Source organism: Oryzias latipes, chromosome 10 (genome assembly GCF_053564925.1).
Source record: "Oryzias latipes strain Hd-rR chromosome 10, Olatipes_Hd-rR_3.1".
Classification (NCBI taxonomy): Eukaryota; Metazoa; Chordata; class Actinopteri; order Beloniformes; family Adrianichthyidae; genus Oryzias; species Oryzias latipes.
The window spans coordinates 25,212,163-25,238,091 of NC_136246.1; the positions used below are offsets into that span (position 1 = coordinate 25,212,163).

General features: G+C 37.9%; 1 long non-coding RNA gene across 1 annotated transcript in view; it reads left to right on the forward strand.

Annotated features, from left to right (window-relative positions):
• LOC144994759 (uncharacterized) overlaps nt 1-25,929 on the forward strand; it is a 67,459-nt gene that overhangs the window by 38,645 nt on the left and 2,885 nt on the right. Inside the window, exon 2 of the long non-coding RNA XR_013658391.1 lies at nt 10,022-10,160. This is a non-coding gene — a long non-coding RNA (uncharacterized LOC144994759). The remainder of the gene's footprint in view (nt 1-10,021; nt 10,161-25,929) is intronic.

Genomic DNA, 25,929 nt, shown 5'->3' on the forward strand with positions numbered 1-25,929 from the left:
GGAAACTCAAAGTAAACAATTCATGCACGTAAAGCATATTTTTATTGAGATAACGTTTCCTTAAGATTTATGCATTTTAGTTTGTTTAAAAAAAGGACTCCTTTTTGGGGTAAATTTATCTAAAATTGATTTTTTTACTCCCCCCCGAAATGTATAGAGCCGCTATCCATATTCATGCGGTAGACACACGACAGAAGCAGAAGAAAATACATTAAAAAGTGAACTTACAATGCAACAATCATTCGTTTTTTCTGTTTCACATTGACGAGACAGCTTCATGACAGGTTTGTAATGAAACAAAAAGCTGATTTCACTGAATCAGCTGAGTGACAGCTGTCTTACTGCTATCAGTATTGCATTCTGCCATTTTAACGCCCATTAACACAGAACCAACTTACTTGATGGCTAAGAAACAAGCAGGCCCTGACAGACCAGTTGTCTCAGTTAGAATCTCTAGGGATCACACCTGCAACAAGTTTTCTGACAACTCAAGGTTTCATTTAAAGCCATCACCAGGCTGTCTTGACTCACTGATTTTGTGTCAGAAACCATGAGATCCATGAGACCAAGAATTGTTTTTCAACCTTAAAGGCAATTCCATCATACTGCCTTAATACACTGGAAAAAGCTTCTGTTGTTCTTTAAAACATTGCAGGGCAACTAAAATGTATTTTTTTGCTTGCATCTTGAAATGAGACAGATATATAATAGTCAACATGTAACTAAGCTGTTTGAAAAAGAGCTAATGAATGATCATTAAAAAAAAAAAAGGTTAATTGACCTGCAGCAGCTGGGGCTTTAAAGGAAAAGTTCCTGTGTTCCAGTCAGAGGGAGGGTGTGTGACCTTATGTCAAAGTTTTCTTGAAAAAGATACTGAATCCCAAGTGGTCTGGGAGTGAATGGGTGTGCATGTAAAAAAGCTGTCCATTTTCCTCAAGGCGATTTGAGATGACTGACAGTGTCTCAGTTAAAAAAAAAAAATAGCAGCACTGGAAGCAAACCTTACACACAATAAATATCAAAATAAGAGCATTTGAATTTCTTTATCAAAAAGCTAATTTTTTATAACAACAAATGACTTAAATGTGACAAATCTCTGAACTTGTGATCGAAAACTGTTTTTATTCAACTAATCATTTCTGGTTCTTAATTTTATTTTCCAAGGAATACCTAGGTTGTCAACATTTTTAGAATAAAATTGAGTCTAGCGTCAATCCTGTCTGCCTCCCTCTCTCTCCCTCTCTCTCTCTTGTTATTACTTTATTTTAAAATTTAACTGAATTCAGTAAAGCTGGAATATAGTTGTGTTGTCGGAGAAACTATCACAAGCGCATAGATTTATGGTAGTCTTTTGTAGATCTTGGCATATTTTTTTAATTAATATATATTATTTTTATATAAAACGTGAAATGTAGACAATTCCTGCAATACAATTTCTTTGAAACCCTTTAAATATAGCATTTTGTTTATGTTGAGCCATCACCACCTTCACATATTATGTAGTAAGACTGCATGTTTATTCTTTTCTAAAAAAAAAAAAAAAAAAACTCTAGATAAACAAATAGGAATAGTTTTGGTTTTAATGCCTAATTTAACATTGATCAGGGCTCACAACCTGAGAATTAATTATAACTTAAAAAAAAAACAGCCTTAGTACCAAACACGAAAAAACAATTAAAATTAACCTTAGAAAGAAAATAAAATTTGATTTTTTTTTTTTTTTTTTTTGTCACATACACTTACCAAAACATTGCCAAACCTGTTACTATTTTCTTCTGCCTGACAGTGTGTGTATTGATTCAATTACCTAAAAGTCACGTCAGGGTATATCAGTCTACCTCTTTTTCTCTCCCTGTTTTATATGTTATCTCTGCCCATGTTACCCGGATACATAAATCTACCAGCATCCTGGTTGTCAGTCTTCCTTTCTGTCCAATCACGTGTCTGTGCTTTGAGAGCCTCTCTTCCACTTCTCTTATGTCGACATCTTACATTCATTACCGCTTGGCCTTGGCTCAGTATGCTCTCTCCCCCTCTGTGGTGCTCAATTACTCTGTCTTCCTGGGGCAAGCACTGGTGTCAAGCTACTTTAATGACTTTCTGATTATCTGTCTTTATGTGATGAATGAGATGGAAATGTACCACCACAGCCAAACGGGGGTTGGTGCTGGGCCAAGCTGCCACACCAAAGTCGTAACGTATGGGAGCAGGGTGGAGAGCTCAATATGACAAATAAACATTTGATTATATTATAGATCCAATTGCATTCTTTTTGTGTGTGTGGGCGTATGTTGCGAAAGCAGTCATGCACACAAACATGTTCTTTTATGATGCAACATGGAAAAGAACAGCTTAAGAGATCTGGATTGATCAATAATCAATCGTCACGGACGGACAAAATCAAGATAGCTCAGGCCAAGTCGTTATCGGGAATAAAATCTATATTGGCTTCATGTGAGACATGGATTCAACCTGCCTGAGTGGACGTGCTGTGTGCGCAAATGAGAAAGAATCCCCCCACAAGACAACAAGGCACCTTTTCAAGGACGAAATCATGGTTCATTTTAACATCTAAATTAAGGTGGACTGCATGAAAAGTGGTTGTTGATGCTTGACTTTGACCTTCAGAAACTCCCCTATTGATTTCCTCCTTTTACTGGATAATTGTTGATGCCTGTTCAGTCTCTAATGTGCTGGAGGTGAAAAATGAGGCTGGTGTAGACATGGTTAACCATAATGCCAAGGCGGATGCCACCCGATAGCAGCCAGACACCTGAGAAAGCAGGCCTTCGTCCAGCTCGCCACTCACCCCCCTCTCCAGTTCTATTATTCATCCCTCTTTCAAATGCCTTTTATGCTGCTCAATTACCCCTCCAGCGGCCCAGTGTGGACACTGTAATGACATTCCGATTATCAGTCTGTAAATGAGAAATGAAATGAGTGTGTGATGCCGTGCCAGGGGAAGAATGAAACTGCTAGAAGCTTTTTCAAAAAATGGGGGTTGTGGAGGAGGGGGAACGGGTGGAAGGGGGGGGGGTGGATGAGTGCTGTATGCTGATGATCACTGACAAGACAACGAAAAGAGGAAACATTTTGTTACATGGCAAATGTATGGAATTACACTTTGGACTTTAATTGATTGCTTTTGAAGACTCCACAGTGGGCTTCAACAATGGAAGAGAAGCTTTGTGTTTCCAAACAAAGAGCCTTGGAGGAAAGGAGAGGTGTCATGACTGACAATATTGTCTTTATCATGCTGAGTTATGCTGGATGAATTAAAAAAATAAAATTTCCATTTATACTGTCAATATTGCCAATACAACAGTTTCTGGAAACTAAAAGTATTATCTTCTAAAGATGAGATATTGAAACTAATTTACTGCACTCTTTACTCCATCAATTTTTAGATGTAAATCAACACAGCTTACTGTAGCTTACCTATGACTGGCATTATACTTAATGAAAATTAAATGTTGATTTAAGTCTGTAGATGTGAAAAGTTCCCTGACAAATAGTGTCTCATGTCATCCATTGTTGAAAGTGTCATTTCCTAAGCCACTATCATTAGTCTGCTCTTTGAAAGGAAAGCCCAGAAACTGTCATGGTTATTTTACAAAGTTGTCCATCCATTTAGTTCTTCATAGCTCAACAAAATACCTTTGAGTACCAATTATCCAAAGATGTTTTTATACAGGTTTACCTGGCAGTAAACTCTGCATTCATTAGATCGGCAATCTAACTGGCCCACTGAACTACAGGCACGAGCTCCCAGAGAGTTTCTCCGATTTCGGCCTAATCAACAGGAATGCTTGCCGTCCCAAACTGCTGTTTAATAGGATATTAACATCCTGATCAATCACCTTAATTGATATTTTTTAGGCATTAACGCTCTCAAACTCTAACAGATGTAATTGTCAGATAGGGAGTGGGATCCCCATCGGCAGTAATTGGGCCATTATGAATGCTGGCATGACTGAGAGATTTAGAATGCCAGTGACACAGGAGATGGATAGAGTCAGGGCTTCTGTGGGTGGATCTGTATATCACTCATGCTTGGGTACCAGAGGATTCCAGTTTAATGGGATAGCAGTTTTATGACATTTTAACCAATCTGTAAGAGAGCACGGATACAAGTGGGAGCAAATGTGCGGTGTCTGGAGTCTTTCTGTAGCCTAGCCCAAAAAAAGGTGCCCTTGTGTCAGCTGGAATGACACCACCCGGCTTCTCAAGTTGACTGCATTTTAGCTGTGAGTTGTGCCATTACATCCAGGAGCCAAGGTGACTGTGGCATCTTCATTAATCCTTCCTAACTTCTGGGTTTCCTGGGAAGCGCAGTTCCAAGAGAGGCTGCTGATGCTTGCAAAATTGTCACAGCTCTCTTAGTCCCTGTTCCCTTCTGCTTTGCTGCACAGCAGGTGTAAACGGGCCAATTGTTTGCAAAATACATTTCATTTCTTTGTGGTTCAGAGAGTATAAGTTAAATCTATGTGAATTATTGCTCAATGGTAATTTTGACTGGAAAGTTTTTACCTGGTTGCAGATGCCTTTTTAATTTCAAAGAAAAGCAGCTAAAACTGAGAAATTACCTCTTTGACAGGTTTTAAATGTGACCTTTCATCAATGATGGGACATAAATCAGTGACAGAAACCAAAAAACAGGAAGACAAAAAACGACAAGCTAATTTTTTTTGGTCATATTAAGGTTTTTTGATGCAAAGTACAAAGATGATGTTTGATAAGGAGAGGCTGTAATCACACCACAAAGCTCACTCTATGTGAGAAAAAAAACAAAACGCCTTGAGTGTTTTCTTGTGAAAAAATATTAAAAAGATGAGTTCAACTCGTACCTTGTTTCCATAACAACAAGCAGCAAATTCCTTTCAACCTGTTGCTTTGTTACAGGCATGGTGAATTACGGGACTACATTTGATTGTCAGAGCAACGTTTCTATTCCAAGCTCTTTCAATTTGCTATTAATTTAAGTACAACCAATATATTAATTGCATTAATTAAAATGTGTTAAATTCCCTATTTGTTTGCACACAGCATTTATCTGCTAACAACTATTTGATTCTTCATTTGATGTTTGCAACAGCGTTTCTATGGAGAGTACACAAAAAGCAAAGACTTTAAATTTAGAAAAGGGTCGGAGATGGTCAGCTTTTAATTAAACAGAGAAAGTCTGTGTATTACGATGATTAATTCACAGAAATCCCTAAATGTGCAAACTGATTTAACAGCACAGAGCATAGGGTTTTTCAAATTCACTCTTCAGAATTTTAGACAACACCTACTACTTTCCCATCTACACTATTATTTTGATCTTATTCCAAATAACTTTGGGCCCTTGAATTACACACTTTAATACACTTTTTTGATCCTCCTTCCCGAATAAGTTTACACTCTCCATCCACAATTTTCAGGATAAAAGGGGGTTATGTGCTGATTTGATTAGAAAAAAGCATCTACCATCTAAAAACATTTTTTGTGTTAAAAATGAGAAATTAAACTTGCATCTTTTTCAATTATTTGTTTTTTTTTGTTTTGTTCTAAAATGCAACATTTGAGAAGTTGTTTGTTATATTTTTTGATGGTGCAATGCCTTCAATTGGGTGGCTATCGTTTATTTTAAACTAAATGACCTATTTTTATTACCAAGCTTTACTCTGAGGCTATGGACACTGCGGGCATGTGACGCCTGCACAAAATTATGTTTTTTTTTGAACATACATTTAGCCCATGATATTCACACTGAATGAGCAGGGAGTGGCTTTTTCTACAGTTGACTAGCCCATGTCCACCACCTACAGTTGGAAAAGGCTTGGTGTGAAATGCTGAAGCAGTGTAAATCTTTATTCAGACTTTTTTTTTCACGTTTCTATTCTGATACGTGATAGACGTGCTGTCATATAATCCCAGCTGGGCAGAAATCGCAATTAATTTCTCCGTAATCATCAATTTTTATTATTTTTTTTTCTCACTGGTGTTTGTCTCTGTGTATTTTATTGGACGGGGCTAATTTAGTGTATTTTATTGTACGAATAGTGGTTGGTGTTTCTCTGCTTTTCTTTTTATGTACAGCACCTTGAGCTGTCTTTCTTTTCATGAAAGGTGCTATATAAATAAATGAATTTTAATTTTAATTTTCAAAAGGTTGGTATTTCTGTGAGTTAAAAGGGGTGCCATCTATTCGTCACTACCAAATCCAAGTCCCTGATTGGTCAAAGTTTGTCTTAGTTTACCTCTCAACCTCCGTTTAATAGCTGCGTGTTTTGTATGTAGAGACTAAAAATGGTGGCAGAAACTTGTGTAGCTATGCATGAACACAAGAATTTTGAAGGCGAAAGCCCAAAACGTGCGTTTACATACTTTTACATAGACTTTTTTTGGGAAGTGGCTGCTTGAATGTGCACTGCCAATGTTGGTGGGAATGTAGCATTAGATTGCTAACTCTGGCTTGAGTAAACCATTGTATGCTTTGGAATGTATTGACCTATCTACAAAATATTTTTATCCCAATATTAGTTCAGATATTTTTAATCTATGCATTTGAAATTGTTCTCATGCCAAATATTTGACTTCAAATGACACTGCTGTTTTGCTCTCTTCCCTGCACATGACATCCTGGCTGAAGAGCAAAGCTGTTCTAAATTGAGCCATTACATCAAGGTCAGTTGTATTTGTCATAAAACCAGAGATGGAACCAATCACATTATGTCAGTGTTTCTGCATTGGGGCCAATGCATCTGTTAAAGTATCAAATGAGCTTTGAAAATAAGACGTGCTGGCATTTTTTTTTTCTTTCTGTATTCGGGTCAGAGTGTCTGGTAGTTGGAAAGGCATATCAAACTACTTTATTGCCAGAGGGAACTCTTTTGTCTGTAGCACTGCTTTTAGTATGAGAGCTCTCAGTTCAGGCCAGAGCATATTTAAAGGTGTCTATTTATGATCTGTTTCTGAAAATATTCAAATCTGCATCACATGAAGCCTCCTGGAGCACAGCTTAAATATAGCCACAGAGTGAGGTAGATGGCTATACCGTTGTATATTATTTTAACATTGTTTTTTGCATTACTCTTTATCTATTTTGACAGAAAAGTGCAATGATGCCATTCCTTTATTTTGACACTCATGAAAGCTTAAGGAAAAATAAATGAGAAATAGCGGATGTTGAGGATGTAGCTGGGGAATCATTACGTACAAATGTTATAGATCTTGTAGTGTGTTTTTTTTACAAGTTTTGTCCATTCAAGACTCTTCACGTGATTGCAAACTTCTTACTCTCAATTTTGTGGAAAAAAGGTCAAAATTATTCATCCTTTTCGCAGTTAATATGTGCTAGTTCATCATGCAGATTCCAAAAATCTGAAAAAAGGTAACATTTAACATTAAACATTTATGAGATCAATGTAAAATTTGTCAGTTGACCTCCTGAACTAAATTCACATGTGTAGACTGTGTGGATAAACTTTCAAAGTATTTGAAACGTGCTGCAATTGGCCAATTTGGTGGGAGAAAGTAAACTGGAGCTTTGTAGAGAACTTTCTTGTGTCTGCCCTCTCGCCAAAAAAAAAAAAAAAAAAAAATATTATATATACAGCTTTAACAATGCATTTGAAATTTTAAAACATCTGAATAGCTGTTTGGAAAAAAAGAAAAATTCCCTCCTCACTACAGACTAATAACATGTGATGCTGCTTTATTATGAAACCAGCCTCTATTGGCAATGGAGGAACTGCAATATTTGGTACTTTGTGTCTTGTTTAAGAATTGAAATTGTGGGCTTGGTTTGGTCATGTTCCAGCCTGCAGTACACATGGCAAAACACTTTAGTTAATAGCTCTTGGTGTTTTCTGACATTTGGAGGAATGTTTAGTTTCACTGTGTTAAAGTTGGGTATGGACAGGTAAAAAAACAAAAACATATTTGCTGTATAGAAGTAAGGGGCTACCACCTTAACTCATGCACTGTTTTGTAAGAATGAGTTTAGGGGAAGTTTTCAAAAATTTGGTGAATTTTTACCTTTTTAAAAACTGCTGTAAAATAAACTCATGTTGTAAATGTTACGGAAATGTTCAGATGTGTTAAAAGTGCTATCTGGATTTATAAAGTGTTGATAGTTTGCCCCTCAGGAAAATTTCCATCAAGTCAAATTAGCATTAATATAAGAGTAAAGTCTTTAACAAATTGTTCAACCACAATCAAGGGAATTCAACCAGACTGGACTGGCTTGATCATGATTGTTTAAGCATGCAAGGTCCCACTGAAGGTAAATTTAATTTTGGACCAAAATAGTAAACAGAGGTTAACTGCCATGAGGCTGCACGAAGTTAGAGAGATGGAAATAAAATTAAACAGATAAAGAGAATATCTGCTTGTTCTTTTATATTGGAAAAACATGATTTGTTCTACTATCAAAGCGTGGATCACTCTGATTGTGGGCAATATTGGCTTATAATCTTTGTGCAAAATGGAAAATGTCAAAACACAGAGAATTGGTCCTAATTGCTGGCTGATTGCTTGAAGAACTTTGCAGATATTATTCACAGGAACAAGGAGAAACTCTTGGAGCAGGGTTTAACAGAACGGGAAAAAAATGGTCTTATTATAATAGGTCTTAACAAAAAGGACGATGTCTGCAGTTGATTTTGATAAGTGACGAGCAACATTTTGGAGCAAAGTTGAACCTTTGTCAGCACGAGGAACTTTGCAAGAATACAACAGAGATAAGAGTGTTTATCTGACAGAGGGCATACTTCTGAAGGCAGGCAGACTTTGCAACTTTGTCTTCTGCGCTGAGCCACATCAGTAGTCCATCTCGATAACACAAGGTTATATGTTAGCAGCTTTGCTTAAATAGAATACTTTTGTGATTTGAAATTGGAAAGCAGCAGATTGTGTGAAGTAATTGGGGGGAAAAAGGATTGTATCATCAAATCTATCAATCTAGAAGACTCCTTTTTGCTGACCTAAAACAGTGATTTGATCAACGTAGGCAATCGATGGTTTTATATGGATCCATGCCTCTTTTGGAGGTAGATTTTTAATGACAAAAAAATGCTTTCAGGGATGCAAGATTCACCATGTAGGAGTGAAAAGAGGAAAAAAATAGTTGTCCTCAAGTGTTTTATCAGGGCATCCAAGAACTCTGTTTTTCATGTGAATAGGAAGGTGAAGTAGCTGGATGGACCATGCGAATGGAAAGAAACTGTGAGTGGGACTCTAAAAGGCCAAATGGAAGCCTCTTCAGCCAATTAGAATCCTGGAGGATGTAGTACAGTTAATCCCCATGGTAACACAGATGAAGAGCACAGTACTCTGTCCGTCCTGCAGCTCTTTTTCTGCCCCAGTCCTTTGATGGGGAAATGTGTTCTATTGTGTTATGGTCCTCCTGCAGAGGTGGCAATCTGGGAAAAAGACGCACTTATCAATGTACCGTAGACCTATGAGCCATGTAGAGCAGCACTTAAAATGCAATAGAACAAACGAAAAAAACATTCCTAATGAGACAACACATGGATATTACTAGAACAAGGGTTTTGTTTGTTTTCCTGCTTACTGATGTAACACGTTTTCAAGAAGTCATGCAATGTTCCGTAGAAGAAGAGAGGAATTACACTAAAACACATTAGCATGTGCATCGAAATTGGACATTTTTGTTTGTACGATTGGCTCTAAAAAATATAAGTAAATAAAAAACAAAAAAAACTGTATGCATTTTCGTTGAAATGTGTGGATTTGCAGGAGAGTTTTGTTGTACTGATGTGTGGAACTGCAGTTCTCAAGCACTTCACTGATGTGCAGTTCATTTTTTTTTTGGTGGATTTGATAACAAAATATGAGACAAGATAAACTATTGAGTGGAAAGATGCTTTTACATTAACCAGTATTAAACAAACACAGACAGCTTTGACAATAGAGTACTGAAACACTATTTCAGACTCAACAACTTTCATAAAATTTCTACAAAAAGAACTGGCATATAAAGATACTATTTGTTTAACTTGTCCTTATTTTACAGTGGTCAATTTGCATCTACAACAGTACAGCATAGAATTCACTGCGGCAAGCCACGAGCTCCTGGATGGATCCACTTGGAGACGACTAGATCCATGCATGTCTTCGTTCTCCACGTCTGAGCTGGCATCTGGCTCAAAAAGGTACAACTGGATAGCTCCAGTGTAGTTCACCATTTTTGATGAAACGATAATGTTACGTTGGTGTTGTTAGAGGCTGTAGGCTAGCGGGAGTGCAGAAAATATGTTCAAGAAAATTACGTTTTTATATTCTGGCTAAAAACTCCATAATCATAATCAAAAGACCACTGGGAACAACTTAAGAATGGATTAAACATTGATCAAAGTGAGACTTTATTTAAAAAAGCAAGAATCGTAGAAAACGATTTGTCCGCTTTCCAACCTCATCTTATCAATGTTTAGGCCACAAATGACTTTTTTATGAGGAACAACTAAAGTGAACGATATATTAAAAATCCACCAGGAATTTAAACTGTGTTGTGTGCTCCATCCATCACACACTATTAGTGCAAAACTCCACACATAGACTTCCATCTGACACAGCAGGGAAAGAGACACTTAAGCTCTTAGCTAAATAATGACAATCTTTTTCTTATAATGGTGTTTGTGTGTCCACCTGTGCTGATGTCAGGGTGTGTGCGGATTTAAGGGAGGACATTTTACCCCGCTCTGTGTGTATGCACGTACTTACCAGTGTGACAAAATGACCACACCACAGTACAAAAAGCAATTACACCCTCAGCACCCCCTCACTTGAATTTAGCCGTTGTGAATGCAGACTTTTAAGGGGAGCCTGGGGTGATCCAACAATTGGAGCAAGAGATGAAAATTGTGCGAGACGGATGGGAAACAGGAGAGGAAAGGGGGTAAGTGTGTCGGAGAAAATGCTTAATCTGGAAGAGTGGAGAAGAGCAGTAATAGCTACAGAGAGGGGTAATCTTGTGGAGGTAAATAGTGTTGAAAGTTCCTAGAAGAGATGGCAAAAAAAAAACAAGTGAGAGTTGAAAGCTGTTGTGAGGCAAAGGTCACATGCTGAAGGACAGATGGTCAGACAGTCTACCTCTACACTTCAGGTTTGTAAGCTTTTCCATTTCACTCCAGTTTACCTTCCTTTATTTGTCCCCCTGAGGAAGAATTCAGATCGATAACTAACCACACAGGACTTAACCATGAAGACGGCACAATGGTAAGCTACCGATATGTTACTGAAGTCGAGATTTAGGGTGTGAAGGCACAAAGATGGAACAACAGAAGGTGAGACATTCGTATGTCAGATCAAAGCTTGTCGGAGGGCAGAGGATGAAAAGATTGTGGCCTTGATCTTTGAGACACATGAGCCAAAACATGTGCTCAGACATGCAACCTGCAAAAGAAGGCCAAGCAGACACCACCTTCATACAGTTTGTCCAGATGGTTTAAACCATGAACTTCAAAGCCCAAAAGTTACCCTTTGAATCTAATAGAAAAAAATAACTTCTCTTGTACTTGCAATAAGTATTTAGTACACTGCTTAAAAAAGCACATCAACATTTACAGACCTTCTATTTTATTAATGACATTAAATCCTTGGAGGACTAGTCGCACAGACCACACTTACACACTTCCCACAAAATGGCAAATAAAGTATAGTTTTTAATAGAAGTTGTTCTTTTTTAAGTGGCAGATAAAAATCTCTAATCCCCCAGCACGTTATCCAGTCATTTGGTGGCACCATTGAGAATTACCTGGAAAAAATAAAGGCAAAGGCAGATAAAAGCGATGGCTAATAATCTATAACATCCCGTTCAGATATCCAGCCTTCGACCATTGAAGCTGATCCCAGGAGACAGACAAATGCGCCACTAGTTGCTCCTTTGAGATAATGAGCTGCTGAGTGCTGAGTGAGATGTTTGCAGGGCCAGAGGGCTGGGATTGGAGTCGCTTCACTGACTCTGTATGGAGAGGGCCCAGGCTCAGCTCTAAATTAGTGCGCCCTTTGGATCAATGTGGGCTGTAATTAGCTGCTATTGATCCCAGACAGATCAGCCACTACAGTAGGCCACAGCCAAGCAACCCTTAACGTCCATCTAGCTCCCTCCCCACAGTGCAGCAGCACGGTCTGAGATCACTCTTAGAGCTAACAAATAACATCAGCCAGCACACTCAGCCCATTGTAAGTGCACTGAAGATGCGGTTCCACATTTCAGGATTCGCTTACATATTCCATTAGCACACAGTGCAATGCATCTTTTTGATTCTGTGTTTTATCATGGGTTCCATTAAAAGATATACAGTGGATTGCATTATGTGCTTGTGTAACACTCAGGGAAAAAATGGACCAACTATCCTGGTTCATCACTCATAAATCACTTGTCATTAGTTTCCACAATTGCAGAGAATGATTTTAATGCAATCTGGCATTTGGGGAAAAGAAGACATTCAATCTCATGCAGCAGGATCACAATCAACACTTTTCAAAATATCTCGTCAGAGTGAAGGAAGTGATTTTGCTCTTTTCTCTGTTAATCATCGCCGTGCTCATTAGAAATATGATAGGTGTTTTTCTCCTCTCTCCGTAGCTTGTAGTGATTATCAACAACAAGCCCTCCGTGTAGAACTGTAGATGCAAATCCTTTCAGATCAGCCGTCATTTCCTTCATCTAAAGAATTTTAATTTTAGCTCTATGTTTGGTATTTTTTTTTCATCTCTTTCACCGAATTTGTAATCACAATCAAATGCAGAGCTGTGTAATTGGAATGGGACTGACTGTCAGAGATACGGAAGCGAATTCAAAACTTGAATTATCTCAGTTCATTATTCAAATGTAATTTAAACAATGGCAAAAGATCCATGAAATGTGGTCAAAGTTGCACCCTCCACATTCTAATTTCTCTTCAAGAGCCACCGTCTAAGGAACTTGTACTTTCACGCCTAATGAACTTGAAATTTCTTCCTGTGTTGGTTAGCAATGATCATGCTCAAATTCTTTCACAAAGCATGCTTCAAAGAACAGTAATGGCAGCGTTAAAGATTCAAGCCCATCCACCCTGTTAGAAGAGAGATTATGAACACAATCTTCAGTCTCACAGGGATACTTAAATATATAATTAACAGTGTTCGCATTTTTTCCACAAAAAATAAAACGTCTTTATTTAGAAAAGCTGCAAAGGAAATCCTCAGTGAAGACTGGAAGTCAAACCCACAGAACTCAACAAAAATCTGTGGCATAAAAAATAATAAGTATGCATGTTCTCAATTATCAAGTCATAATAAGTGTCATTATAGATGTTTCATCAGCGTCGCTGTTTGGAGTAATTATAACATTTGGATGTGCTGTCTTTTGAAGAGTGAACATTTGACCAACTTCGGTGCTGAACAGGAATAATTACTTTTACTTCCACTTAGTCCTAAAGCTTCAAACTTATTGAACTACGAGAGTATCTAATTTCTTCCAGTTCAGATCTCTCTTTGCTGCAGTCGAGTTAGGTTAGACTCAGGATCTCACTGGTGTGTGCAATTTCAGGCCCAAATGAATCTTGCAGCAGATATTTTTAGACTTATCAGTGCGTGTGGTCACACATTTGTTGCCTTACTGGGACCCTGATATAATTACTGATCTTTTAAGAACCATTTGGATTTGTTTGGACTTTCATCTTGTCTTAATGCATCTATCTGTCCATTTTCCAAGCCTGGTTAATCACTTACGGGGTCATGGGTTGCTGGAGCCTATCTCAGCTACTGTTGGCTGAAGGTTGGGCGCACCTTCGGCAAAACAATCACACACATTCACACCAAGGGACACTTTAGAGTAACCAATTCATCTATTAGGCATGTTTTGGACTGTAGGAGGAAGCCAGAGAAAAAAATACATTGCATGCACAAGGGGAACTCCACACAGAAAGATCAGACGGGATTTGAACCAGGGCCGTCTCCCTATGAGACGAAAGTGCTAACCACTACAGCACAGTGGAACCCTTTTCAAATGCAGTAACATTTAATATGAGGCCCTTTATTTAGATATAGAAATGGTGTGAATGAGAGTTCGGTAAGACATAAACCAGGTTCAGTCAAGGTAAAAAGGAATCTAATGTCACACATAAATAAAAGCTGCTGGTGTTTAAATGGAAGTATGGTTCATTCTTTTAGAACCAAATGTAAAGAATAGAAACCTTACTCTAACAATAAAGCTCAACCATTGTGTCAACAACTCATTCCTGTCCACATAATATAATGTTATCAGAATCAGTGCAGGAACTTTTTGAATGTGAATTTGTATGCATTGTGAGGTAATAAAAGTAGTACCTGTGCAGTGGTTTGAAATAATTCATTTTAAGCAATGGATTTGCTGCCTCATTCTATGTGATGGTTGAAGGTTGGTTTTCCCTCTGAGAGAAGCTCGCCTCTGACGTCATTTATGACTCATCTCCAGCATTTGTATTGTAAGCTGTGCGGCAACTATTGCATGGTTAAACGCTTGAAGTAGATGAACCTGAAAAGAACAGGGAGGCACTGAACTACCCTATTCATCCTGAATATGACGAAAGTTTAATACTCTTTTTCTTAGTTCTTAAGCAAATACAACAAATCCCCCTTATGATCTCAGAACCAACCTGTTGCATTCAACGTGTGCTGCAGAGGGCAGGACTCGTTATGTCTGGCTTAGGAGGTTTGTGAAGAAGCTTCTTAAGGAACATGAAAGGAAAAACCCCTGAAGGCCACTGCTTTCAGTTTTGCAGCCATGTCTGAGACGTCTCACTGCATGAACCAGCTGGAAAAAAGATACTACAGCAGGCGATTTCTGAGTAACGTAATAGTAAATTTTTTGTAACATGAAATATTAACTTAAAATTTTATAAGATTTGTATTTAAAATTGTGTTTTTGCAAGCTCTTTAAGCCACTGTCTTAGGCCAGTAAATGTCATGTTTTGATGCCACTTGAGATTTACTTCAAGCAAACTTATGTCAGCTGTGTTGATATGAAAAAAAGTCAGCGGTGTAAACTACTTCACCCTTGACTTTTGTGTGTGTTTCCCATAAAAAGTCTTTATGCAAATAAGTACTTTTATTTTGTCAGTGGTAAAAACAACAAATTTTTGCCCTTTTGTTTTTACTAACTAGAGTTTTGTGAAGGAATATAAAATAGAACTGGAATAGACATTTAAACGACGCCGTTTCCTCTTGAGATCAATGATGTTCAAAGAAAAAGAAAAGAAACTCAGGTGTTTCTTTAATTCTTGAGAACAAAATCTTTCTTGAAATGTTTTGTAAAGATTAGACTTTGTTCCCAAAACCTTTCCTTGACATCTCAAATGATAAATATAATTGAAATATTGAAATAAGCCAGGCTGGATGACTCTTTTTGAGATTCCAGCTGGATTGCATCCAGTGTGTCCACTCCACTGAGTGCTCAGATTCAGAAATGTGTCAGTGGCTCGGATGCGGCTTGTCAGGCATGCTTTAGCTTCCACCAGCCTGGTCCAGCCAGCCACAACTCTCTGCACACTCATGGGACCGTCCACAGACAGCCATCACTGTCCTGGTCTCTCTCTGTCTCTCATTCTCTCATCACCCGTCTCCTTGTCCCTCAATCCACTCCACTGGAGTGTAAACGTCAAGATTAGGTAAATGACAGGAGGAATTTCAAGTTGACTACGCAAATATCCTATAGGGCTGTCTCTTATCCTGACAGGCAGACTTTGCAAAGACCACCCTCTTTGTTTATTTTGGGTCTTTTGAGTTGAAAACTTTTTTCTTTTAGCATTTGTGTATCCACATTGATATCTATTATCCTCACTGTGAACTGAACCTCAGAACTTAGTGATTTTAAATGTAGATGACCTCTAGTGCTTTTCACTGTTTGAAAGCTTACCACATTTACATACATTTTCAAAAATGTTGTTTTGTCAAATGTATCTTTGTATGGATTGTATTTTTTGCAGCTCTAATTTCTATGATTTTTATCTGACCTGTTTATCATAGAAAGTGACTGAACTTAATAAAAGGTTTACAAGAGAGGGCATTTGTATCTAAGGATTAACTCTAAGTTTAAAAAGTCTGACTGCATGCCTCGATGTGCTCTTGCTTTATTTTTTGTACAACTAGACAGTAAATCTTGACCAATCTGTGATGTGTGATTAATTATTTTGTCCTAGAACAGGATTATTATTCTGTTATCTTGTCTTCATTTTGTTTCTACAATATCAACATTGACAGACAATTGAAAACTGTTATTCTGTTGACATTTGGGAGTTTCCTGATACTAAAAAAGACACCACAGAGAGCAGAATAGAAACTGGTCTGTTTATATTCTGATTGTTTTGAAGCTTTCAAACTGTCGTCCTTCCTAAATGTTTCCAAGTAAACAAAGGAACTTTGACAAAAAAGTGTTTTTTAAAGCTTAAAAGTAGATCAAAAAATCCAAAAAATATATTTATAAAAAAAATAAAGTAAATAAGAGTACTTTGGTGGCAAAAAAGTGTAATATTTATTTTATTTTAATTATCTTGAATTTAAAAAATGAAAAGTTAAACCTGTTGCTCCTTTCCAACTTGTTTTTTTTTTTTTTTTTTTGTGGGGGTGCATTAAGTAATACTTGGTAGGCAGTACTTTATTCCCTTGAAGATGTATGATGCTGCATCAGCAGCCATTAGAATGCTCTGATATATTGTGTTTGGAACAGCATTCACATTCTTGGCCAGCTATGGCGCGTCATGTTTTAGCAACATCAAGTCTCTGTCACAATTCATTTTCCTCCCTTGGAGAAAAATATTTTCACTGTATGTTGAAAGCATACAGTGACGAGAAGGAGGGTCTAAAGGCAGGGATGCCCCGTTTAACTTAGTCAGTTTAGTTTAGTTTGGCAATCAGCTATTGTATTTCATAATTGATTACATGTCTAGTACAAGTAGTGAAGCCATTGAGACAACTGTGTTGTATTATTGGCATATGTAATAACATTGAATTGAAATCTTAAGATATGAACTCTGGGAAAAGAAAAAAAAAGCAAGTCTTTAGAAATAACTGAACTGTAGCTTCATTTGGTTTAGTCACACAAAAATTTGACAAAATTAAGAAAGATAGAAAAATCACCAGACTAAATTATACAAATGCACATTTGTCAAACTAAGTTTTAGATTGTTTCTGAACACACTCCTTGGATTTGATAATCATTAATTTAGACTATTTTAAAAAGACTTACAAAAAAGTCTAAAAGATAATTAATTAAAATTATTGTACGTCCATGCCAGACAGACTTTTGCTGCCAAGGTTTACCAATTTGGGATAGAATATAACAGATGAGAAACGAGCATCTACCCAAAAGAATGATGAATTCGGTCAAATGTATTGAATTTAGTAAAACATTAAAATGATCACAAAAACTAAAACAGCCATAGCTTAAACAAACAAAAAGATCTGCAGAAAAACTGCAACAGGAATTATTAGAAGAAATGGCTTCTATAAATTATAGAAATGTTTCTTTCTTTATAGACTATTAAAGAAGAAGCATAAATAGTGTTTAAAAAAAAAAGGTGAAAACAAACCTTTAATGTTAAGCTGCTGAAATGTGGATGCTTTAACTGAGCACAAAATATACATAAAAGCTGAAAATGCAAAGCAGCTTTTAGACCACAAGCACAAGGCACATCTTATTGAGAGATTTAAAGAATACCTACACAAATCTATGTTAAAGCTTACTGGAGTTTATGATGTAAGCTGAACAACGACATGGATTTGATATACTTATATAGTCCATTTTTTATTTCTGTGATGCACTTTGAGACAACTTTTGTTGTATATTTTTGCTTTATAAATAAACTTCGTTGAGCTGTTTTCATTATTAGATTTATTATAATATATAATCTATATATTATCTATTATAAAGTCATATTTACAGGGAAAAGATGCATGAAAGGTTAAGAGAAGCGATCGGCTCCAAGTGTTTTGACAAAAAAAAATGAACAGCTGTCACTATCTTCAGAACAAAAGGAGGCTCCGCCCATAATCAAAGTGGTCTTTCTAATGTGCCAGTGATTTTTTTTTTTATAAAGACACGAAATAAGTGAAACTTTTGTGTTGAACATCTGTCTTTTTATCTCAATGTGGCATCACTGCTGACACATAATGTAATTAAGACTAAAAGAATACTATGGCAATTACCCGTCTAATGGGACGTTTATCAGCCCTCACTCTCCAAGCTGTCTGTTTTGCTGGCTTGCTCTCTGAGAGACAAGCAGATGTATATGAAATTTCTCCCAGAATACAGCAGAAAGGAGACACTTCATTGAGACAGTTAACTTTATGTGGAAAAGCGAAACGTTTTAGGTCTAGCAGCTCAAGGTCCTTCGCTCCGTCTGATTTTTGTCTTATACCAGATGAGTAAAAATGGATCTGAAGAGGAAATGCTTAGGGCCTTGGGTTTCTGCCACTGTGGCAAAAGTGGTGGCAATGAGCAGCAAGAGTGTAATCGGGAACATGAAGGAATCCATCATCAGCACTGCAGTGGTTTAGGCGAGAGGCTGCTAGTGGTGGTGGTGGTGGGGGGCACCTTTTCCATCAGCAATGACACCTGAAAGACACTCTGTAGCAATGCTTTGACAGCATTTATGATTCTGCCCCCCACCCCATGGGCATGAAGTCAGGAATAAGCAGCTTTTTTTTCTTCACTTTTGCTTTCCACACAAAAAAACTTGTGTCTGTTTGAATATAAATATGAGCATATGGATGGATGGATGGATGGATGGATGGATGGATGGATGGATGGATGGATGGATAGATAGAATGTAAGGAATCGGAAATTGTTTGAGAAACAGAAATATGTGAAACGGATCGTAAATGAAAAGTAATTTAATGAATTTCTACATGACTTTTTTTTTCCTCATTATATACATTGGTTGGCTCATGAGTAGAAAGTTTTGCTTATGATGAATGGTGTTGTGTCAAAACTTGTTTGGGAGCTGAAGGAAATGTACCTTAATCCCCAGTGATTGCAGCTAGTGTCGGGTTATGACTCCTGTGGTGCAGCGGTAGGGCGGTTGACCCATTATTGTAATATTGCAGGTTCGATTCCCGCCTTGCACGCCCATGAATCGAAGTGTCCTTGGGCAAGACACTGAACCCCACCTTGCCTCTGGTGGTAGGTTGGTGCCAGTGTTCGGCAGCGGAGTGTGAATGTGCGTGTGCATGGGTCTGTGACTGTAAAGCGCTTTGGGCCTTGAATTAGGTAGAAAAAGCGCTAGTATACGCCAGTATGTATGTATACGCCATTTACATTACCAACTAACTTCTTACCCATCAATCAAGGAAAAAACCCTGGTGCATCAATGAATCAAGTATTGAATTTAACCACCTATCTGAGATGATGTATTTTGTTCCTACCAATGCTGGCAAACATCCTAAAAAAATTTGCTGTCCTTATTTAGTATTCTGTAGACAGGCAGTCAAAAACCCATGTAGTACACAGTCCAAGTTTTCTGAAAGTTTGCTTTTGTTGAGGAACAAAACAAAAGGATGGGCCAAACAAGACATTTGTTCCATAAGTATGGCAAGCATAAAAAATTATATTTGTTGCAAAAAAGTATTTGACAATTGCTGATTCCACAAGTTGTCCCAATAAAATAAGAGATCTATAATGTTCATTATAGGCACATAATGTAAAAGAAAAGAATTCAGGAAATCAGATTGTATGAATTTTGAATTAGTGATTTGTATCGTGGTCCATAAGAAAAGTTAACCTCTATACTTTGGTAATGAAAGAGGTCAAAGGCTTCCTGTAAATCTTCACCAGGTTTGCACACAATGTAGCCTTTTAGGTTCATTTCCTTCATGCAGATCTTTTCAGGAGCTGTTTTCGGGCTGTCGCTGGGTTATGCAGACTTTCATCTTCCTCCACAGAGTCTCAGTTGAATTGAGGTATGTGGACTGGCTAGGTTTCTTCTGAACAAGATTTTTTTTTTAATGTAGCTGTTCTTTTGATGCCTTGGTGATAGGTTCGGAGTCATTGTCATGCTGGAAGATCAATCTACAATACATACACAACAGCCTCTACTTTATGCATCTCAGTCATCCTGACTGCTTTGCTGAAGAAAAACATGTTTTTGCACCCCCATGCTTCACAGTGAGTATGGTGTTTTCTGCGATGCAGCTCAACATCATTCCTTCTCCAAACATGGCACGTGGCGTTTATACCATTGCGTACAATTTTTGCCTCATCTGACCACATGAGATTACCCCAATCCTCCTCTGGATCATCCAGATGGTCTCTAGAGAACCTTTGAAGGGTCTGGGCATGTGCTAGTTTCAGCAGGAGGAGCTCACTGCAGGGTTAGAATCTGACAACGTTTGTTACTAAAAGTAATGTCTGTTGCTGTGATCCCAGATCTCTCCAGGTCATTGGCCAGTTCCCCTCACATGGTTTTGGGCTGTTTTCGCACTATCTTCATGATCATTTGCACCCACCAGGCAATTTCTTGCATGGAATTCCAGTGGGGATGGAAATTATCAAAGATCTTGTATTTCTTCAATTTTCTAAAAATTGCTCCAACAGTTCTTACCAAGCTGCCTACGTATTGGTCCATCCCAGTCTTTTCCAGGTCTACAATGTGGTCCCTGGTGTCCTAAGACTGGTCTTTGGTCTTGGCCATGGTGGAAAAGTCTGACTATTTGTCTGGACAGGTGTCTTATATACATATTACCAGTTCAGACAGGTGTCCTTGGTGGAAGCAACAAGTAGAGGATAGGTAGAAGAACAAACAATGTCTGAGGGCCAGAATTCATCTTTGTTTGTGGCTCATAAATACTGACAGTGGAAGTTGAACACTTTTAACCTTTTTTATGTGGGCCAATTTGGCCACTATATTGCCCAACTGTGTATGCATTTATGCATATTGTTTCAACATATTTATTTTTCAAAATTACTTGGAGCCTCACGATTTTACTTCTCTGCCATAAACAGATCAAGCTGCATTTTTTTTTTTTACAATATTCTTAATGACTGAATTTTTTTGGCCATGTTACAACAACAACAAAAAAAGAAAATACCTTTTTGCTGAGTCTATTCATTAGTGCAAACTGCTGAATGTGTTCCACAGATATCGTCATAAATCGTCCATCTGTAAACTGTCAGTCTTGATGTTGTAAAGTTTGCCATGGCTTTATGTATCTCCTTTTATCTTTTATGGGGTTTCAAAGGGAAAACACTTGTGTGTGCCTCCATGAATTCTTTATTTATACTTAAAACTATTTTTTTTGGTTGTAATTTATGCGCCCGAAATCCAATAAATGACTAGCAACAGCAACAAGAATCTGTGTTCATGAGAGATGGAAAAGCTCTCAGAATCAGAATTTAGCAACACTCCAGAATTAATCTCCCTTAAATAAAGAGTATTTACAAACACAACCCCAGCAGGGAAAACTCCCAAATCCATCAAATATTATGACTCTGTGAAGAACTGAATATTTTTCAAAGATCTTGAGTGCTCACAGAAATATAAAGAGTAAGCCTTCTTCAAAAATATGTACTTTAACCTTAGCTTCTGGGATTGTGCGTTTGGGCTTCTGTGCTATTAATAATGGCAAATTATTTGGCAAGAAATTAAAGAAATCAGGTCTTAGTTTATTACATTTTTTTATAAGATTTTAAAGCATTGTTTGATATAATCCCCTAGCATTAATTTTCCACTTGTTTTTTGGTTGTTTTTTTTCTTGCTGCATTAATTTTGAGCCACATTTGTGTTTGCTGTAGTGCAGAAAACCCTGCTTTGTGCTTATAGATTGATCAGTGGGTGGTGGTTCATTAATTCAATTGGCCTCTGTGGTGCAGCAGGTTAGTGCTTGTCAGATTACAGCTCTTAATTGATTGATTCATTTTTATTAGTCATGTAATGAAATTACCTATTGACAAGCCAGGCAGACTGGTTCTGATCAATAAATGCTGCTAGTGGGTAGAATTTCAACAACCGTCTATATTTTAGATTTTCCTCCTATTCCGTTCTGAGTGCATTTAATAAAGGGCATGGAGCTTTTCAAGAAACAACAGTGCTAATGTTTACCCATAAATTTGAAATATAGGTGTCTTTTTTAATCAACCGAGAAAAAAATTCCTGCCTTATATAAAAAAAAAAAGTATTACCAGTACTATCTATTTGAATTACGAAAACGGAGCATTTTCTAATAGACTAAAATAAATATAAATAAATATAAATTGCTAATCCAGCATAGCACATGCATAAAAAAGTTCATTTTTGTTATGGTCAAAAGTCCCAAAATGCCACCCTGCGGCGGTCTACATGCAAGTTTTTTAGCAAATTCAGCAGGTGGCCACATGGCAGCATTTGTAATCAGGAGGCGGCAGTCACATTTTTAACCCTTGTGCTATCTTAGATGACCCCACCCCTACATTGACGTGTTCTCCCTACCATGACAAAGGTGGATAAATGTGGAAAGATTTCATGTAATCCATGGACACCAGTGAAGATCACATATCATTGAAGAAAAAAGTTTCAGCGCACTGTCTAGTGGGTCTAGATGACCCAACTCCCAACGTTAGTGCCTAGGATAGCACAAGGGTTACACACCGCAGGATGGTCTGGGAGATCCTGGGCAACCTGGCGGCCAGTGGCACTTGTTATGGACGGCCGCCATCCGGCGACATTTACACATTGTCCAATCAGAGCCTCTGTGGTCCCCCGAATCGGCTGTCATCGCCTTGCGGCCCCGCAGCTGTTGCCCGATTTCGCAATGGAGTCATCCCGCCTGTTTGACTGCCGCCGTCTTCACTCATGACCATGCCAACAATTTGGGCGGAGGCATGAAATCTTAAAGATTCTGAAATTCCTCCCCATCATGTGGTGGCAGTTTTATGAGTGACCGCAGCATTTTATGTCTTGTTGTTGTCATGTATATATATATATATATATATATATATATATATATATATATATATATATATATATTTTAGGTAGCGTCATTTTTACCTGTCTCAGAAGAATGCAGTGTTGCCATCGCAACTGTAAATTTAAATTGCACTTTATTTTGCAACCAGAATCCTTTTTCTTTTCCTTTTTTTCCATTGTAAAATGTTATTTTTTAAACATGGTTTCGTTGAAGCAGTTCTCATTAGTTGCTGAAACTAAAAATAGGTTGAAACCAATTTGATGCTTTTTCTAAAAACAATGCCTACAGTAGTAAAAACTGACAAGGAGTACTTTACATTTGTACGATTGCAAATTGGTTGTAATGCACATCTATAAATTGTACCTTTTACTTTAGACAGAGACTGTCATTCTTTTGCACACATTATCAGACCTTTTTGTCAGGAATAAAACCTCACAAAATGTATAATTTTATCACAAAAAGACCATCTTCCAACTCAGAAGGGTCAATCTCGTTCTTTACAAGGTGTCGAGCAATACTTACACAAACACAATATATAGAAACAAGTTATCCCAATTCACAACAAGTTGACAGTTTTCCACACGTTTGATTATTTATGTTTTATGTCGGTGCAATCTGGCACTCCAAATAGTTTTAAGAATTTATAAAGCATGATTTAACCATCAACATTATACATTTAAGATTATGGGGGAGTTCCAGCTCTACCTTTGCTCAGCTAAAAAAAAAAAAAAACCTTACATGCCTAAGGGTAGACATCTGATATAGATGATACATCACGTTTGCAATCTCCCCATAAAAAAATCAGAAAGTTCAGTCATTTGATCGTCTAACCTTTTTGGTGTTATCCTAATTGAGAACAACACGTTACTGCTATGAAAAAAGAAAAAAAGAAAAAACGTACATATGTTGCATTTCGTGCAACCCTGTGCTAATAACTTCCCAGAATTCCCTGTCATTCACAATTTAATTCCAAAACCTGGTTTGTCTTTTTCTTTTTTGCATTTTTGCTTCAGGCACCTGCTAATAGGAACCTCGCCTGCAGCTCTTCCCATCATGCAGAGAATATCACTGTACTTTCCTCGAGCAAATTATGCACAACAAAATTGACCTTTTTCACTTCATACAGGTGACTATCTGTACACAATTAGATGTTTCTTGTATATTGTCAAATTTGAAAACGATTAAGTCACTGATTTAAAGTGAAACTTTCTTTTTTCTTTGGTTGTTTCTTGGGAGATAAATGCGGCCGACACGATCTGCTGCAGCATCTTTCATTCCTGTCTACCCAAGATGTGAGAACACAGAGATGCACACAGCCTTATTGAGGGAACTGCAAGTGACAATTGCTGTCATTTTCTTGGCAAAATCTTGTAGTTCAGTGTTAACTTAGTCTAGACTGCAGGGGAGAAGGAGTCACTGGTTATAAGAGTGATATTCTGTGTGTGTTTCTTGGTCCAGGGCCGCTTTTCAGTTCACATCTCACTGTTACTTTCGGGTCCAGCCTCACTCCATCAGCTGGCATTTACGAGCAGTCATTTCTCCTTAGTCCTCCCTCAACTCCACCTTAAGATTTCTTCCGGCTATATTTTCTACTCCTCCTAAACCTTCTCTCTTTTTCTTTCTTCTGGTTTGATAAACCATTTTGAAAAAAAATCCCATTTTGTTTTTGTTTTTTTTCTTCTATCCTTAGGATATAAAAAGATGAAAGCCAATGTCTGGGTTATTTTATTTTATATGTTTACTGTTCCACTTATCCTGTCTACACCAGTGGGAAACTCTTCTAGAAAAGGGCAATGTTGTTTAAAAAGCCAGAGGCATTTTTTTTTATACTTCAAAATCTTGGTGCATAACAAAAGTTAACCATTTTTAGCAGTGATGGGAAAAAATATATTTACTTCATTGAAGTAAATATATTTGTGCTGCAAAGTTCATGACTAAAATAGCAAAACAATAAAAAACAAAAGGTCTTGGCGGTGAAAGTGCATGTTGGAGTAATCATCCTACAAGCAGACATTTGTGTGTGTTTGGCATGGGAATGGTTGGCCTGTTTATGCATTTGTTAGCATGCATACAGAGGGTCTGTACCCTAGAGGCTGTGGTCTGCCTGAAATATTGACAGTGAGTGTCTGGGAGAAAGGGGTGAAGGCTGATGGCAGACTTGCTGCCCAAGGCATAAAGAACTGCATCCAGCTTCATTTAATTATTTGTGTTTGTCGTTCGTCTCATTGTGTCCGCAAAAGCAGCATACCTTTGTAGTAAAGCTGCTTTGTTTTCGGTTTTTCATCTTGAGAGAAAAAAACATTTTGATAACAAAAGGGATTTTTTCAGAAATTAAATTAAAATATAGGGTAGTTTGCCATATCTCGGTGGGTGGAGTGTCCCTGCCCCAGGTGGAAGAGTTTAAATATCTTGGGTTCTTGTTCACGAGTGAGGGAAGACCGGAGCGAGAGATTGACAGGTGGATCAGAGCGGCGTCCGTAGTTACGCGGTCGCTGTACCAGTCCATTGTGGGGAAGAGAGAGCTCAGCCAGAAAGCAAAGCTCTCAATTTACTGTTCAGTCTTCATTCCACTACTCACCTATGGTCATGAGCTCTGGGTCATGACCAAAAGAACGAGGTCCTGAGTACAAGGGGCTAAAATGAGCTTCCTCCGTAGGGTGGCTGGCGCTCCTTTGGAGAGAGGGTGAGAAGCTCGGTCACCCACAGTTGAGGTGGCTCGGGGATCTAGTCCAGATGCCTCCTGGACACCTCCCTGGGGAGGTGTTCCAGGCATGTCCCACTGGGCAGAGGGCCCGGGGAAGACCCAAGACACGCTGGAGAGACTATGTCTCTCGGCTGGCCTGGGAACGCCTCGGGGTCCCCCAGAGGAAGTGGCCGGGGCGAGGGAAGTCTGAGCATCTTTGCTTAGACTGCTGCCCCAAGACCCGGTCCTGAATAAGCGGAAGAAGATGAAAGGATGGGATGGATGGATAAACTGAAATGTGAAAACTGAAAGTCACAAGATGCATCCGCACCTGTCTA